Source organism: Rhamphochromis sp. 'chilingali' (genome assembly GCF_963969265.1).
Source record: "Rhamphochromis sp. 'chilingali' genome assembly, chromosome: 18".
Classification (NCBI taxonomy): Eukaryota; Metazoa; Chordata; class Actinopteri; order Cichliformes; family Cichlidae; genus Rhamphochromis; species Rhamphochromis sp. 'chilingali'.
Window position 1 is genome coordinate 30,081,018 of NC_137945.1, and position 19,873 is coordinate 30,100,890.

Below are 19,873 nucleotides of genomic sequence, written 5' to 3' on the forward strand. Positions count from 1 at the left end.
TTGAGTTCTATAAGATAAAGCCATAAACATGTTTGTCTGAGTCTTCTATCAAAAGTTACAGCGATTTATATGAAGTTGTTCAAAAACACTTTATTTCGCCAAGACAGTGCGTTTCTCACTGTTACATGCATTTGAATGGGAAACTCGCCTGAAACAAAGTATAGGTTTTCATTATGTGAATACTTTTAAAATCTTAGCTCAAACGGCTGCAAAACCTGTTTGCCCAGCACGGGGATATTGAGTTCTATAAGATAAAGCCATAAACATGTTTGTCTGAGTCTTCTATCAAAAGTTACAGCGATTTATATGAAGTTGTTCAAAAACGCTTTCTTTTGCCAAGACAGTGCGTTTCTCACTGTTACATGCATTTGAATGGGAAACTCGCCTGAAACAAAGTATAGGTTTTCATTATGTGAATAATTTTAAAATCTTAGCTCAAACAGCTGCAAAACCTGTTTGCCCAGCACGGGGATATTGAGTTCTATAAGATAAAGCCATAAACATGTTTGTCTGAGTCTTCTATCAAAAGTTACAGCGATTTATATGAAGTTGTTGAAAAACGCTTTATTTCGCCAAGACAGTGCGTTTCTCACTGTTACATGCATTTGAATGGGAAACTCGCCTGAAACAAAGTATAGGTTTTCATTATGTGAATAATTTTAAAATCTTAGCTCAAACAGCTGCAAAACCTGTTTGCCCAGCACGGGGATATTGAGTTCTATAAGATAAAGCCATAAACATGTTTGTCTGAGTCTTCTATCAAAAGTTACAGCGATTTATATGAAGTTGTACGAAAACGCTTTCTATCGCCAAGACAGTGCGTTTCTCACTGTTACATGCATTTGAATGGGAAACTCGCCTGAAACAAAGTATAGGTTTTCATTATGTGAATAATTTTAAAATCTTAGCTCAAACGGCTGCAAAACCTGTTTGCCCAGCACGGGGATATTGAGTTCTATAAGATAAAGCCATAAACATGTTTGTCTGAGTCTTCTATCAAAAGTTACAGCGATTTATATGAAGTTGTTCAAAAACGCTTTATTTCGCCAAGACAGTGCGTTTCTCACTGTTACATGCATTTGAATGGGAAACTCGCCTGAGACAAAGTATAGGTTTTCATTATGTGAATAATTTTAAAATCTTAGCTCAAACGGCTGCAAAACCTGTTTGCCCAGCACGGGGATATTGAGTTCTATAAGATAAAGCCATAAACATGTTTGTCTGAGTCTTCTATCAAAAGTTACAGCGATTTATATGAAGTTGTTCAAAAACACTTTATTTCGCCAAGACAGTGCGTTTCTCACTGTTACATGCATTTGAATGGGAAACTCGCCTGAAACAAAGTATAGGTTTTCATTATGTGAATACTTTTAAAATCTTAGCTCAAACGGCTGCAAAACCTGTTTGCCCAGCACGGGGATATTGAGTTCTATAAGATAAAGCCATAAACATGTTTGTCTGAGTCTTCTATCAAAAGTTACAGCGATTTATATGAAGTTGTTGAAAAACGCTTTATTTCGCCAAGACAGTGCGTTTCTCACTGTTACATGCATTTGAATGGGAAACTCGCCTGAAACAAAGTATAGGTTTTCATTATGTGAATAATTTTAAAATCTTAGCTCAAACAGCTGCAAAACCTGTTTTCCCAGCACGGGGACATTGAGTTCTATAAGATAAAGCCATAAACGTGTTTGTCTGAGTCTTCTATCAAAAGTTACAGCGATTTATATGAAGTTGTACAAAAACGCTTTCTTTCGCCAAGACAGTACGTTTCTCACTGTTACATGCATTTGAATGGGGAACTCGCCCGAAACAAAGTATAGGTTTTCATTATGTGAATAACTTGAAAATCTTAGCTCAAACGGCTGCAAAACCTGTTTGCCCAGCACGGGGACATTGAGTTCTATAAGATAAAGCCATAAACGTGTTTGTCTGAGTCTTCTATCAAAAGTTACAGCGATTTATATGAAGTTGTACGAAAATGCTTTCTATCGCCAAGACAGTGCGTTTCTCACTGTTACATGCATTTGAATGGGAAACTCGCCTGAAACAAAGTATAGGTTTTCATTATGTGAATAATTTTAAAATCTTAGCTCAAACGGCTGCAAAAGCTGTTTGCCCAGCACGGGGATATTGAGTTCTATAAGATAAAGCCATAAACATGTTTGTCTGAGTCTTCTATCAAAAGTTACAGCGATTTATATGAAGTTGTTCAAAAACGCTTTCTTTCACCAAGACAGTGCGTTTCTCACTGTTACATGCATTTGAATGGGAAACTCACCTGAAACAAAGTATAGGTTTTCATTATGTGAATAATTTTAAAATCTTAGCTCAAACGGCTGCAAAACCTGTTTGCCCAGCACGGGGACATTGAGTTCTATAAGATAAAGCCATAAACATGTTTGTCTGAGTCTTCTATCAAAAGTTACAGCGATTTATATGAAGTTGTTGAAAAACGCTTTCTTTCGCCAAGACAGTGCGTTTCTCACTGTTACATGCATTTGAATGGGAAACTCGCCTGAAACAAAGTATAGGTTTTCATTATGTGAATAATTTTAAAATCTTAGCTCAAACGGCTGCAAAACCTGTTTGCCCAGCACGGGGACATTGAGTTCTATAAGATAAAGCCATAAACATGTTTGTCTGAGTCTTCTATCAAAAGTTACAGCGATTTATATGAAGTTGTACGAAAACGCTTTCTTTCGCCAAGACAGTGTGTTTCTCACTGTTACATGCATTTGAATGGGAAACTCGCCTGAAACAAAGTATAGGTTTTCATTATGTGAATAATTTTAAAATCTTAGCCCTTCTGGTGCGCAAGGCAGGTTCTCATTTCCCTGCGCCAAACTCTTTCTCACAAAGAAGAGGTGGAGAGACTGACAATTGTGCTGAAATGAGCAGAAGAGGCTGAGAATTGTGCTGATAAGAGGTGAAAAGGCTAAACATTTGGCAGTAAAGCTATATAGCAATAGCAATAAACACAAAAAGTCTTGGCCGGAAAGAGCAGAAAGAGCAGAACAGTATAGAGTTTGAACGGAGAAAATCGGCTGAAAACTGAAGGAGTAGTTAAAGTCCAAAAAATGTACGGAAGCAACTTGAAAAAGAAAAATAAAGAATAAAGAGAAACAGGATCTCAATAGTGTGGGGCATCCACACTAACATTGCGGATGCCCTTAACGTTGAAGATGTCGGCTGAAAAAAGCTGAAAAAGCAAAAAACATTGCCCTGAGCAGGATTCGAACCTGGCCCTTCTGGTTTAAAGGCAGCGACTCACCTCACTGCACTAAACTCATTTGCACAAAGAAGAGGTGGAGAGACTGACAATTCTGGTGAAATTAGCAGAAGCTGCTTAGAATTGTGCTGATAAGAGGTGAAAAGGCTAAACATTTGGCAGAAAAGAGGTGAATCAGAAGAATTTCTGCTGAAAAGAGGTAAAGAAGCAAAAAGATGAGCTGAAAAGAGGTGTAGAAGCAGAAGTGCTTGCTGAAGATGGCTGTATGTGTAATGACACACTGGAGAGTGTCAAGAAAGCAGAGCGCATGCAAGCAGGGAACATGTGTAGCAACTGTCACAGGTAGGATTCGAACCTCTGCCACCGGGTCTCACGGCAGCTGCCCTACCCTCTGAGCCAAATGAGTTCTGGTCACAAGCAAAGATATGATGAGAGGGAAAATGTGCACTGTGGAGCAGAAGCTCAAATTAGCAGAAAAGAGGTGAAGAGGAAGAACTTTGTTGTGAAATGAGGTAAAGAAACTGAAATTTGTGCTTAAAACAAGTGAAAAAGCTGAACTCTGAAATCCTGCTAAAACAGCAGAAGAGGCTGATATTTTTCAGCTACTCATTGAGCCAAACTGGTTCTCACGTAACTGAAAAAAGGTGGAAAAGCTTAAAATTCTAATGAAAACAGCAGAAGAGGCTGAGATTTGTGCTGATAAGAGGTGAAAATACTGAACCAATCAGAGGTACTGCTTCTGTCTGCTTCATCAGGCTGTGTACTTGTATGTATTTCTGCCATAGACTGTTAACAAGAATCTGAGGTCCATATTAGAAAAGCTGCTAAAATCATTAAACTTTGCAGAATTATAGTAAATTATCAATATGAATTACCGGTCTGTGATAGTGTATAAATTTGTAGTTAAAAAAACCATGTGGGCCAAGGTGGAATCGAACCCATGACCTTTGGTCTGAAGAGCCGTGTCATTACCAATCGCGCCACCTGAAAAGGGGGCGGGGCGCCTTAAAAAAGAGGGTGATCAGCAGTCAGAATTTGATCGCGGTGAGAGGTGAAAAACGCCGTTTTTGGGAGTTACAAAACGTCGTGTAACTCAAAAACTAGGTGGGATAGAAGCATAATTCTTGCACTGGGTGAATCAGCAGACTTTGGTGTACTTTGACTGCGATTTCCATAGCTCTTTGTATCTCCGTCGCAGAGATATGACGAGAGAAGAAACGGCTTCATTTTCGGAGTTTGAAAAATGAGAGGAGGACATATTTCCACCCCTCAAACATGTTTTTGCAGAAACACTGTAATTTCGCTTAAATAGTATGAAATAGCAGTAATACTATGATTTGGCAGAAATACTACTTTTTAGCACAAATACTATTGTACAGAATGGTGTACGTCAGTTTAATGCTGGGTGGTGCTGCAATAGTAACTATCCTCGGTCAGAAGGAGAGGCTGACATCCAGGGATTAGATTACCACAGGTGGAGTTTATTGGCGGTCAGATGGATGGTACAGGGAGGTATGGCATATAGTAGGAGGATGTGGAGAGGTGATATGGTGTGGTTTCTATGATTAAGAACAGGGTATGCATTACAACATGCATACAGATTAAAGATTAAGAAAACTGGCAACAAATTCCTCCACTACAAATCAGTCTGATACCACTTCTTACAGGGTTCATGTTTACTAAGGCACTACCCAAAAGGCGCCACAAGAGGGCAGTCCAACGCAAGAGATGACCTATTTCCACTGTAAACAGCCCCTACTTAGCCACTACATAATACAGTGATATTACAGTATACAAATTCACACAAATACTATGATGTGGCAGAAATACTATGACTTACTAGTAATACTATAACATAACAGATTTCCTAAAAAAAACTATGAAATTGCAGTAATTCTATGACTTGGCAGAAATACTACGTTTTAGCACAAATACTATAACAACGCAGAAATACTATGACTTAGTAGTAATACTATAACATAACAGTTCAATGTTCTTGCACAAATACCACAATATGGCAGAAATACTATGTTTTAGCACAAATTATGTGATTTGGTATAAATGCTACGATTTGGCACACATACTATATTCCGCAGATACACTATAACATAACAGATATTCTACGACTAAGTAGTAATACTATAACATAACAGAATTATTAATTGGGCACAAATACCACGATTTGGCAAAAATACTATGATTTGGTACAAATACTATGATTTGGCAATAATACTGCATTTTAACACAACTACTGAGATTTGATTGAAATACTATGATTTAGAAGAAATACTATTACTCCATACAAATACGATGCTTTGGGACAAATACTATGTTTTGGCACAAGTACTATCATTTAGTACAAATACTATGATTGGGCAGAAGTACTATGTTTCAGTACAAATACTATGATTTGGCAGGAATACTCTGGTTTAGCAGAAATACTATGTTTCAACATACATACTATCTTTTGGCAGAAATTCCTGCTAAAAAGGACTATTTCTGCTTTTAAGCAGAAATACTGTAATTTGGCATAAATACTATAATTTGGGATAAATACTATGATTTGGCACATATAATATATTCAGCACATATATTATAAAATAACAGAAATATTAGGATTTGGCCCCAAAACCATGATTTTACACAAATACCATGATTTTGCAAAAATACTATGATTTAGCAGAAATACTATGATTTAGCAGAAGTACTAAGATGTAGTAGAAGTACTTTGCTTTAGCAGAAATACTATGATTGAGGAGTAATACTTAAACATAGGAGAAATATTGATACACAGACACACATACACAGAGAGTAAAGGGAACAGGAGCTGTTGAGAGTCTGGGCTTGGTATATGTAGGTCAGTTGAATTAGCTGCACCTGCTGTAGTCAGCCCTTACACACACAGACACAGAGAGAGGTGTGTTTTCTTCAGTGTATTTCTGACATTCAGGATTCCCCTCGAACAAATGGCCATAATTTCCTAACCGTAGAGGCTTGAACGGTCATTCAGACATTGTTTTGTTCAGAAGAGATGGGGGAATCTTCGGGTCTTCATAATTCAGAGATAAAATATAAATTATTAAAGATATATGACTTGTAATACACTGTAACTGAGTAGAGGCGAAGCAAAAACTGCCTTGACTTGCTCTCAAACAACCTTTGGTAACTCTAAATCTATATGGAGCATCAAGATCATTCTTTCTTTTTTTTTCTTTTTTTTTTTTTTTTTGGCCTGTCCCGTTTGGCTCTTTTGCCATCAGAATTGTTGTCTAAAGGCAAAGAAAGATGCCCAACGGATTTACTTTACCAAACTGACCATCCCAGCCTTGCCGTAATGGTCCATTTGATTCACCTTTTATTGTTTATTTTATTTTCACTTACTGAATACGGGACAGACTTGACTGGGGGAAAGAAGGGGAGAAAGAAAGAGGGAAAGAGAAACAGCTGAGAAGAGGGACGGGGGAGAAGGGCAAAAGACAAAAACCAACAGAACGGGCAGAGAAAAAAAATGCATATATCAATCACCTGGATCACCTGCTGAGAAAGAAAAAAGAAAGCAAGCAGAAGAGAACAAGAGTAATAGAATAAACAACATCACAATGATATATGGGAATATGACAGTAAATACTAAATATTAAACATCATTGTGCAGCACATAAGATCAACAGAACACAGTGTGCTTTGAGGTAGGAGCCAAAAAGGGTGTAGTTTGTGGGTGTGATCACCCGTGTGTACACCTGTGAGCATGGACGCGCTTGTTTTTTGTTTTTTTAAAAGGTTCCTTCATGTAATAATCTGCTAGAGGGTGTGGGGGGGCCACAGCCCCGTCCTCCAGGGCGTGAAGCAGGTGTGGAGGAGATCAAAACTCCAGACATCCAGAGGCCCCCAGAACACAAGAGACCAAGGAAGACCAACAGAGGGGCAGCTGCGCCACTGTCCCGGAAAGAGCTGAGGAGAGTCCCAGATGAGGGCTCACTCAGCAGCCGCGGAGCAGAAGCCAGGGGGAGTTGCAGTGACGCGCCCGTGAGCTCCGCCGGCAGCCAGCTGCGCCTGAGTGACCGAGCCCCAGGCCGAGAGGCCGGGGGCACCCCACCTCCGAAGTGGCCCGAGCGAGCCCCAGGCTCCAGGCCCCGATAAGCGGCCGCCAAGGAGTGAGCCGGTGTGTACCTGGACGCCCATCCCCGGACACAAAGAACCACCAACGCACCGATGTCTGAGGGGGTCCGCCACTGGCAGGGGAAGTGGTGGTAGGGGGAGATAGGCCTCCAAACCTTGGAGGGCCTGAGATGTCCCCAGAGAGGTGGCGCCTGACACCCAACCTGACATATAGACACAGACATACAGGCACACACAGATACAAACATCCATTCCCACCCTCATGCTCTCATATGCACTTACTCCACACTCAACCAACGTGGAGACAGACATAAAGAGACGTTGTACACACGATCACACTCCCCAAGCGTACTCTACAAACCGGGTCTAGGTGCCCTCGCCCCTGGAGGGGGGAACTGCACCCAGACCCAGGTGGTGTTTCCCTTTTCCCTGCGGTGGGGGGAGGCAGACCGCCCCGACTCCGCAGCAGCAGGAAGGCTCCACACTCCAGACCGCAGTCGGACGGCCAACTCCTCCTCCTAGCCCCCCTGCTCCAGCAGGTCGCAGAGAACGGGGGTGAGAGAAGACTCCAAACCTCCCTCCACCCGCTCATTGTAATGTTGATGCATGTGTGTTCTAAGGTGCATTTAAAACCCAGGAGGGCATGGAGCTACCTGCCAGAGAGCAGCAGGTAAGCGCATGGTCCCTCCTGCTAGCCCTCAATGTCTACGTGTATTTAAAATTGAGAGGTGGGCAACGATGCCAAGATCATTCTTTCACCGTAACAAACATCAGGCTTTGGCGAACAGTCATGGAAATTTTCAGGGCTCTGTGGAAATCCATCAAAAAGATATGACGAGAGAAAAAAGTGCCTCATTTCCAGAGTTTGAAATCTGAAGAAATCTGAGCGAGGGACAGATTTCCACCCCTCAAACAAGTCTAACTCATCTCAGAACGGTAATAGGTGAGAAAATAATTCTTGAATTGTGAGTGTCAGGAGTGTCTGAAGATATACAGGGACAAGCCTCATATCTTAATTTCGCTTCGTTAAGGAGATATGACAATTTGAAAATGCCTCTCATTAGAGAAATCCAGCGGTGATTTTGAATAAACTCTCCATTGACTTTCAATGGAGAGTTTTGAGACTTATTGTTGCTCTGAGGAGATTTGCAAAAAATCTGTAACTCCCACAACAATGATAGTGACATTTCCTGAAAGCCAGCAAAAATACCTACGTTTTGATGTATAATTTGTGGAATTTGAGTGGAAATTGAGCGAGTAGCAAGAAGTTGTTTGGACATGAAGAGAAAATTCAGAATGGACGAGGGCTCACTCTGAGTTAATTGCATAGCAACCATAGCAACGCATGTATTTTGTGAAAAATCACAATTTTGCAACTGAAGACTTAAAGAGGCATTAAATGAAAACAGTAACAGATATGAAAAAGCTGAATCACACAGGAAAAGCCCAATCATTTGAGAACATTTTAAAGTTTGAATGGAGTTTCTAGGTGAAAGTATGAGGAAGTAGTTAAGTTTCAAAGACAAGAAAGTTTTAGCAGAATTGTGGAAGTTTTCCATTCATTTCAATGGGACAAATTAAAGGAAAAAAGTGTAATATTTTAAAAAGTATAATAGTAATAAACACCAAATGTCATAGCACCCATTAGCAGAAAGAGCAGAACAGTATAGAGTTTGAACGGAGAAAATCGGCTGAAAACTGAAGGTGTAGTTAAAGTCCAAAAACGTACGGAAGCAACTTGAAAAAGAAAAATAAAGAATAAAGAGAAACAGGATCTCAATAGTGTGGATGCCCTTAAATCCGAGCAATAGTAATAAGTGTGCCTTTTGGCATAGGCACACTTAATAAAGAGAAACAGGAACTCAATAGTGTGGGCATCCACACAACTAGAAAAATTTGCATTTCCTGCGAAAATGCAGTGTGGATGCTGTAAAGCTGAAGCTGTCTGCTGAAAACAGCTGAAGAAGCTGAAATAAGTATTTGAAAAGTAGTCGAACTTTTAATCAATTTGCAGAAGCATAACAACTTAGCAAAAATTTAAAAACTTAGCTGAAATGCAACTTGGCCGAAATATTGTAACTTACTAAGAAATAGTATAAAATAGCAGAAGTATTGTAATTCAGCTGAAATGTTAATATTTAGCACAAACATAACAATTTGGAAGAATTGGTTTAACAGTATAACTTGGTATACAATACTATAACATTGTAGCAGAAATACTATAATTTAGCAGAAAAGTAACAACTTTAGAAAACAGCGTGACTCAGCAGAAATATAACAATCACAAATACTATATCATAGCAAAAAATATATCTAGTTAAAAATGTCATATCTTAGTGAACATTTATGACAGTTATGACACAAAACTGAAAAAAATAAATAAATAAACAGAACAAGATGGCGTTATCTCAAAACTACTTGTGAAAAATTGGCAGGAAAACCATGTCAACACATTTATTTTCTTTAAAAAAAAATCATCATAAAATTGGTGCACCTTACTCAATGCAATTGGGATATGCATTTCTCCTGAGATGATTGGAACCATGATTCCAAGTGTATTTTCAGTGTTCTGACATTCATGTCTGAATACAGGGATAAAATGTTTTCATCAGTACAAATCCCACACTACCCTGAATCGAATGATAAGATTTATTACCACACACCATTCTCTTAGAAGATTTCACGTCTAATGATACATGTGGAGAGAGCAATTAGAAGCATCAAGGCGATCAAAATATTTGACACCATTATCCCTCTGAACGGTGCTGGCAGTGCACAAGTCTGCTTCCTAAGTATTATCAAAACAAACCCCTGGTTAAAACTTTGGCTAAAGATTTCACTGTCAGTGAAGTTGCACAGTTCACTTGGCATTTAGATTGCTCATCTGGTAGATAGGGCACCTCATATACTAAAGCTACGAGACCTCTGCAGCAGCTGTAGTCTTGTATTTATTCCACTGATTGAATTCAACAAAATGTTTTAAAAAGCTGCACCGCTCAGACCAGTGCTTGTAACTGCACTATTTTTATAGTAAATAGTTTTATATTGGTTCAGGTAGATTATATATGATGTAAATGATTAGAGCTCTAATTATTGATAACAAACAACAATTTTTAACAAGTAAATGTAAAAAATGGTTTTAATGACATTCAGATTTTAGTGATTGTAGCCCCTCAAATGTAAACATTGGAACTATGCTTTGGCTATTTTAGTAATGGTTACATAATCACATTTATGAATTGCACTGATTTACACTTGGATATATGTTTTTCCTGCCAAGAATAAAGAAAACCTACATTTATTTCAACATATTCACAGCTAATTATGCAACCAAGCACCCTGTTTATTTACCATTAAGATTGCATTAGATGAGAAGAAGAAACTGGAGAGTGCATGTGTTTGGTGTGACCAACATACTGAACATTTAACTTGGCATCTTTAAATCACCTGTACTTTTTTAAGACCACACAATAGAAATCAAATTATTTTTAAGAGAGAAGTGCATCAGCGTGTGAACATGAAAGTAATACCAGTCCACGCTCTCTCTGATGCTGCTGTTAATTTTGTGTCAACATAGTCGTTACGAGTGACTTTTACAGAGAGACAGGGTGCCATTCTTAGTTGAAGGTATCTGAAGTGAACATAATTCCTCACATAAAGACACTTTATCTCAAGCAGTCCAAACGGTGGCTGTGCAGATGGATCAAAGATCAACCCATCTCGTGAGGAACCAAGCCAGGGAGCGTCAGGGTGGACAACGAGGCCATGAGGCCTATAGTTAAAGTTTTTCAATTTGCAGTTTTCTCCAGCTCCGTTAAACTCCATGTCTGTCCCTGTGCTCACGTCTGCAGTCTGTCTCGTTCCTTTGAGGATTCTCTCTGCACAGTTTCACCCCTCATATAACAAACCTCTTAAACATGAAGATGTAATCTTGGCCTCTGGAACTGATGCCACTCCTGGTCGGCTGCCTGTTCTCCTGTTGCTGTCTCAATCTTATTTGCCATGTCGTCTGTGCTTTCATCCTCACTGCAGACATGCACACACTCTGTGGGGTCCAGCCTGTACTCACAGTGTAGAGTAGCAGTGGCAGGTAAAGAAGAGGATCTTGGTAAATGTTTACAGATGTTGTGGCTAATTTGGGCTGCTGGTAACAAAGCACACTCACCAATGCTGTCTCAACACAGGTTTTCTCATCACTGATGCCCATGGTTGCTGTTAGAGGTCAATCTATTACATCAAAGTCTTTGCATGATTCTCCACTGTTTAGCAAGGAGATGTGAAGTGGGTCACCAGCCAAGTCGTTGTACAGTTTATTTCTGTTAAATGCCTCACATAATAATATGAGGGTAAAATGAGGCACTGTGAAAGTCATCTGTGTAATAATGACAATGATAATAATAATAATAATAATAATAATATCAATAATAATAATAATAATAATAACAACAACAACAACAACAATATATACACTTAAAAACTACCCCGCACACAATAGTTTTGCACCTGAGCACTTAAAGTTAGAGCACTTTATTCATCACTTAAATCACTTTTAACTGGATTGTCAACGTCTGACAGTTTTTGGTCTGTTTACAAGTTTTACTATTTATGTTTATTCGTCTTTACTTTTGTGAATAGCTGCTGTAGGATGTATATATAATTATATTAATTATATTTAAACATTGCACTTTCTATTGTGCTTGGAGCATGTTACCTGACTGTTGTACACTAATATTGTATATAACAGCAGCTTACTATCTCACCTGATTCCTCCTTCCATGACTCGATTGAGCCTTGTTCTGGTGATGACCATTTAATAGCTGGCCCTGGTTCCAACCCCTGAAAAAAAGCAATAACAAATATTTTTTAAAAAAAATACTTATCAAACAAGCATATAACATATTATTTATTGCAGGTTAGAAAAGAATATTAAAGGGTCAGGCCTGAATATGAATCTCAGTGCTGTTTGGGTTTGTCTCACTGTTGCTCTGTCTCGGTGTAGGTGTGAAGAGACAACCTGCAGCTTCATTTCTGATTGAAAGAGCAAGGCTCACACTGTGCGATTTTGTCAGTAGCGCGATTCAGCTCCTGCTCAAACTGTACGGTTGACTCGCAGGGGTTAGAAGATCATAGGTCACGATGCAGGGTCTCACACTATACCGCCCGATGCTCTGATGCGACCTGAGTGCTCACACTGTGCGTCCATAAAATGAAGGTTATAACAGAAATTCTGTCGCTCGCTCCCCCTCTCTGTCTTTCACTCACACAGACACGCACACCACCGCCATCAACTTTGCTAAATTGCTAATGAAAAACACTGATCAGGCAGCTGTGATTGAGCAGCAGTGTCTATCCAACTATTTTCACGGTTGTTGTGGTCGTGATAATTTTGTGAGGCCACATCGAAAAGGCTCGGGTGAGCTTTCCAAAGTTCTACAAGTTGTGCCTCCATCGCTTGTGTCCAGATCACACGCTGCACAGCCGTGCTGCTCCATCTTTTTCGCTGACATTTGTGTTTGCGCGTGCGAAGTGTGAGAAGCTGCGGTGACACCCTCACGACGGCCCCGAGGCAGGACCAAGCGATTGATAATCGGGAGCTGGTCGTGAGGTGTTAATCGCTTCTCGTTACCCCACGTATACTACAAGATGCACGAGGCAGGCCAAAATCGGGCCGATCACCAAAACGGCCGCACGACTGAAAAAACGGCTCAAAATGGGCCAAAAATCGCACAGTGTCTGCCCAGCACAGAGGCACTCTAATGCTGGGCTTACATATCAGTCATATCAGTGTACTGAACTCACTATGTTATCCATCTAACAGAGCCTCAACATGTTCTCACTGTAATTTCCCCTCATGAATGAATTTATGCTGCACTAATCTGAATGTTCGGAGGGAAATCAAACGCATTTTACTGGCAGTACTCAAGCTGACTTACCTTTGTTTGAATGATGACGTATTCACAACGTGGAGTCTAAAAATAGCCAAATCTTGTAACCAACCATTGGTTAATCGGATGTGCGCCTCCAGACATTTATAATTGCGAAATGGTTCGCTGTGTATGCGCTGACTCCACAGGTACGGAAATATATCAGGCTTCGGGGTTTCTGCTCCACTGCCGTTTTTTCATACGGGTCCACATTTCCAATGCACGCTATTTTTTGCAAGTACCGTCTCTTCTCATCCGACACAATCTGAGTCTATAAAGTTCTTTTTGTTTTGAGCTGCTTTTAAGTACGGTTTGTATCTTCCGTCCAAACGAGTGTGTTTGTTTTGATTCGTGGCCTGATAAAATGGTGGCATGCTCCCACAATGCATTGCGGCGTGACGTTAACTCCAAAGCCCTATAACAGATTTTATAAATCTCAAATTTTACGTTTGAGTCTTATAAAATAGTAATGATAATTCCATAATTAAAATTAGACGAGTTAACAAACAAAAAAACCCGAAAACAGTGATAACATAAAATCAGCACAAGGCAGTCCAATCACGAAACACAATCGTAGTTAGCCAATCAGGGCGGGTGACAACAGATTACGTCACAAGTTGTAACTTAAAGACCGGCGGGAACCTTATTTGATCTTTCTGAATCTTTCCAAGATACTTCGAGGGACACAGACGGCTCTTACTGTTCTCAAAAACTTCATAAAACGTAAGTATCTGTTAGGATGCCTGGGTCGTTGACCCAGGGGTTTTGAGTTTATTATATTATTTATACTTTCTAGTTTTTGGTTTCTTTGAGTTCTGTCTTATGGTTTATGTCTCTGTCTTCTTTAGCTGCTCTGTCTCCCCTGTCAGCTGTATCCCCTTGTCTAGTTCGCGTCTCTGTGTGTCCTTAGTGGCTATATCCCCGTGTCCAGTCAGTGTCTGTGTCTGCCCTGGTCCCATGTCTCTGTTCCCTCTGTTGCAGTGCGTGCGAGTCTGTGTCTTTGTTCAGTCTGTGTTATTCGTTTCCTGTTTTACTTTGAAAGTCCATGTCTGATGTTAATGTGTCTGGTTTTGCTTCCCCTTGTCTCGTTAGGCCTGATTTGCCCCAGCTGTGTTTCCCTCCTGTTACTCATTCCCTGATTGCTCCCTCTGTGTATTTAAGCCCTGTGTTTCTCTGTGTCCGTGTCGCGATCTACCGTTTATTTTGCTGTGTGTTTTGTCAATCCGCCGGTGTTAGTTTATTTTTGACCTTTTTCCCCCCCAGTTATGTTATGTTTGAGTTCAGCATTAAAGCTGTTTTGGTTTAAGTTCTGTCTCCGGAGTCTGCACCTTGGGTCCTATTCCTGTCTGCACACAGCCACACCTAACAGTATCCGACTTCTAACTCCGTTAAATGTCATAAATTCTGTTTTCATGGATGCCTGGATGTTAAACTCAATTGTTACACCTGGTAGAGCAGAACGCTGATCATTTTATTAAAGATGAAAGACTTTAGACAGTTTTTCAACTCTCAGTAATGCCATAGTGATCATTTGATATATGGAGTTTAGGTCCAGACACGGCTAGTGAAGTAAGACTGAACAACCGGATTGAATTTTGAGGGTGTTTTTTTACTACCCTTATAATATGTATAATACAATATAGGGCAAAACACAAGATCTAGCCATTTAACTTGCTGTCAATATAAAGACTGTCAAAGTACCAAAACTTAATCTGACTTTTCTTTCTTTTTCCTATGTTACGTTTCTATTGCAGAGAAATTCATTATCAATAAATTCACATTTACTATTGACAGTAATATATTAGTGGGTGTCATAGTTGATGAACTTATTGTCTCATGGGTGTTTAATTGAAAAAAAGATCTAAATGTATTAATGAAAAATAATTTCAGTCCTAATTTTTTATATGAAATATTAAGATCTTAACGAATTTGACAAATCTTCAAGATCTATAACAGTTTTATAAACTTTAAGATGTTAAGTTTGAGCTGTGAGTCTCTAACTTTGCTTAAGGCTGGCACTCTGCCCTGGCAACAACACTTTCTAGCACTTTCTCAATTAAGCTATACAAAAACTGAATAACCAATAGGAATTAAGCTAAAAGAGTTAAACAAAAACCTAATGGAAACCATATTCTGAATAACTTCATTTCCCACAATGCCTCAGAGCCATTACTCGTCAAAAAAAGGCCATTTTCTGCGCGGTTACAGAGGTTGTGACTGACATGAAAGCGTACTAGATTACTGTCATTCTATTGGCTCAAATGATTAACAAAGGGGACCAATAGAAAGAGCCACAGCCACAAGAACTATGCAAGTGCATTACGTGTGTGTGTGTGTGTGTGTGTGTGTGTGTGCGCGCGCGTGTGGGGGGGGGGGGATCTCCAACAAACAACAAATATTTTAGGCATTTAAATAAAGTTAAATCATTTCTTGTTCACAAATTTAGAGCCAAAGAAGCTATTCACAAATTATGAATACCCAGCCTTGTCTTAACTAAAACTGTTGTTTCACTGTGTTTCACTTCAGCAGCATCAATCTTTGCACAGATAATATTCATGTGATGATTCCTTATTTTCTGGAGTGTATTGCCAGCATATTTTCAAAGGACATTATATGCTAGAAAATATAAAAAATAAATGAATAAAAATTTGGTAAGAAAAAACATCTCATTGGTTCTATGAGTATGAGTTCAGTCTTCAGTTACTTTGACCAACTCTCTTTGCTGTAATATTTGCATTAATTCAATGAAATCTTAGAACTGTTAGCTTTATTTTAAAACCAACATTGTATTTAATATCAGAAAAATACTTTTAGACAGGCCTGGGTTTTTTGGCCTGTCATTTTTAAGCGGGAACCTCAGAAAGGTATTTTTGACTTTTGTTTGACATCAGAAAGCAAAGAGACTGCACAAAATCTACAGGTGTTACCATATTATATGACCCTTGTTTGTAACAGAAATGTATTAACTTTTTAATATTTTTTGTGTTGCCTTTTTTTCAGAATGGCTTTGATGAAGCTTCTAAATACTCGCCCTGACACACCGTATTTCCGGCCACCCCCACTGCATTTCAAAATGTTAAGATCATGCGACCAGCTGAGGGTCACTAGCTGGCACTTCCAAGATGGGACAGCTACACCCCTGATTACCAAAAAGAACACTGTGGCAGCCATCATAGATACCCAGACTGTGACCAAGGTCACAATATTTGAGGAATTCTCCTCTAAAATCCAGCAGGGGGGATGCTACATAATGAGGGGGTATGAACTCAGGGGCCCGGCCCCACCATACAATATAAATATAACTGCACGAACCCAATTTTTTAAGGCTGCAAACCTAACTGTTAGTGAGGATCGTTTCACCGAAGCAGAGCATCTTCTACATCCTCCTGCTCCACTGACACCTCTGAAGATGGGCTCCACAAGTGGCGGGCTCATCACAGTCCAAGGGGAGGTGGTGGAGGTAAGTATTTGTGGTTCCATCAGAATTTACATGGCTTTAGGTTTCCAAATAACCCATTATTGCGTGTATTTTTTTACAGTTAAAACTCATTTTTGCTGTCAAGCAGAGACTAAATTCTGTTAAGATTGTTAAGCACAATTTTTAAAAAATATTTTCCAAAGACCGTTTCTGGTATTTATGCAGCCAATTTGCATTGTGTCTACATACATTTGTATTGTAAGGGCTAGATTCTAATGAACAGTCTCTACTTGATAATAAAAAACAAACAGAATAATTATTTTATATACCTGTGTATATAAATTTATACAAAGGTCTTCATCTTAATATATAGTCAAAGGAGCTTGCAAAGAAAAGCGTCTGGACTTCTTTAAAGAAGAAGTCCAGACACTTTTCTTTGCAAGCTCCTTTGACTACGATGACCTGGATGACTGAGAACCTTCACAGACATCTTAATATATACTTTATAATAAAAATAAAAGCAGATACAATGGAAACTGGCAAAATTACCCTGAATTGGGCATAATGGACACCAACTAGAATTTGTAAACTGGCAAACTTTTCATTTATGTTGCTGTCACTTAAGAATCCAACTAAGTTACAAATGTATTGTTTGTAGAAAGATTTCCTTCAAGCTGTTTCATAATCATGAAAAACATCCTAATAAACTGCTTCTGATAAGTTCAATGAAGAATACTTAATAACAGCAATAATATAATCTAAAAATCTTACTGAAGAAATAAAAACCTACCACATATCAATACACTAACTATTATTGGTATTTTATTTCAATTTACTTTTCAGTTTTCTGCAGTAAAAGACGTAGTGTTGGGAAAACAGCACGTTCCCTTGCGAAATCTCCAGCTAAAGGAGGTAATGATGCAATTTTAGTTTTATATTGAAATTGGTTAAACTAATGTGACAAATTTAACATTGCTGGTACATGAGCAGAGTGTATGAGGCTGTGGGCTTTCTTTTTCTAGTTACTGGATTTTGGATTATTTAATTAATAAATCTATAATTCTGTCATATTTGTGATTTCAGGATGGTTATACCATATCAGTCTGCCTCTGGAGGGAGGCAGGAATTCACACCTTTAATGTGGGAGACCAGATTAACCTCTCCCACATGAAGCTGAACCGCACCGCATATGGGCCACAGCTGCACAGCACTACTTATACGAAGGTTCAGGTATGAAGAAGCTAAACCTTTGTACCAATATTTCACAGCATTGTCTTATCAACAAATGTTTAGAACTAGGTTTTGAAATGTAACTACATATTCTTTCAGTCTGGGTCAAAATATGAAATAATAATAATTATATATATATATATATATATATATATATATATAATTATTATATATACACACGCACACACACACACACGCACATATATATAGATGTCCAGATGAACATAATCCCAAGATGTCTTTGGGATTTAATTACCTGCATGATTGATCATGCATCATATAATGCATAATGTAACACATACATATAAACGTATAAACACAATGTGTATGTCTTGGTGGCTTACTGAAACCACATGATGACCATAGATTTTCTTTTTGGATAAAAAAAAGGGAATGTTTGCAGGGCTAAATATGTGCTTATGCTTTGTCAACAGACAAAAGTAGAGGACAGAGAGGAGGTCCTCATCGTTGGTGTGGCCATGAGTGACAAGCCAAACCAGCTTGAGGTTCTTCTGGATGATGGGCAGAGCCTCTTCATCAACAGTGAGCTCTGGACACCATTTGACAATGAACTTGAGGAGGCAGCGGTCAGGGTAAAAGTTCAAATTAAGGGGAAGCAAATTATGCAGATTTAAAAAAAACACTGTGAATAATTTAAAAAATGTATTCATTTGTTCCTTTGTTTGTTACTTGTTTGTTTGTTCAAAAATATAAAATGTTATATTTTATAAATTAAAAACAATGAATATTTTCTGTGTATTTATAATCTTTAATTAATCACACATTGTTAAATGCTTAAGTGACAGCAACATAAATGAAAAGTTTGCAAGTTTACAAATTCTAGTTGGTGTCCATTATGCCCAATTCAGGGTAATTTTGCCATTTTCCATTGTGTATGCTTTTATTTTTATTATAAAGTATATATTAAGATGAAGACCTTTGTGTAAATTTATATACACAGGTATATAAAATAATTATTCTGTTTGTTTTTTATTATAAAGTAGAGACTGTTCATTAGAATCTAGCCCTGTACCATAATTAACTGTTTTGAAAATCTAATAAATATTCATTTTAACATTCCTGCTCTTTTAATTTTTTATTCAAATAATTGTGGAAGCGCAAAATGATGAACTTGAGATTTCTGGGTAGACATGATATCAATGAGAATAGAATAGAATATAATAATCCTTTAATTGTCCCACAAGGGGAAATTTGTTTGTATCAGCAGCACAAAAAAAAGAAAACACACACACACATATACAAACAGAACAGGACACAGAACAGAAACACGATTTTTACATAGTTACATTCATTTACATTAATTACATTACAAATTAATCCAAAATCTATACAAACAATTGACGCATCCGTTGGAATTGTGAATACATCCTTGTTTGCCATGTTTACATTTATGGCCCTAAGATGCGCAGACACATGATAGGCTATTAACTGCAAAAATATATACATATATAAACAGGAAATGAGAGACAAAATATATTCTTTGATTTGCTGGAGTTGTGTGCACATCCCGTATGGCAAGGATAAATAACATTACAACTTCATTAAAACTCCCAAGAGCTTCTTTTTTTCCATTTAGTTTAGTTTTAGTTTAGCTTTCCTGATTTGATGATAAACTACAGAATATTGTTGAAATGAAGTTCACATTGTGATATATTTCAGGTATGGAGAGTCACACAGCTGAACAATTGATGCACATATTTAAAGAAACAGGGATCAAATAAAGAACATTGCTGTGGAATAAATTACATTGAAAAATAATCACTGCCCTGTGTTAGAGAGTGATTTATGATCAGGTATTAATTGGGTTAACTTTACCTCTTACAGCTTTTAACATAGTGCTGTGACCAGGATAAAATTCATCATAAAGTAGCTGGAAACAGTAGACTCATTAACATGAATTTTATGGTTCTACTGTGATCAAAACTCTGTGTG

General features: G+C 38.4%; 1 long non-coding RNA gene across 1 annotated transcript; it reads right to left on the minus strand.

Moving 5' to 3' along the window:
* Positions 1-11,248: 11,248 nt before the first annotated feature.
* On the minus strand, positions 11,249-13,775 carry LOC308386134. Its single transcript, XR_013969727.1, has 3 exons — positions 13,282-13,775; positions 12,109-12,184; positions 11,249-11,720 (listed from the first exon to the last, which is right to left on the minus strand). It is a non-coding gene; the product is annotated as an uncharacterized lncRNA (long non-coding RNA).
* Positions 13,776-19,873: the final 6,098 nt, after the last annotated feature.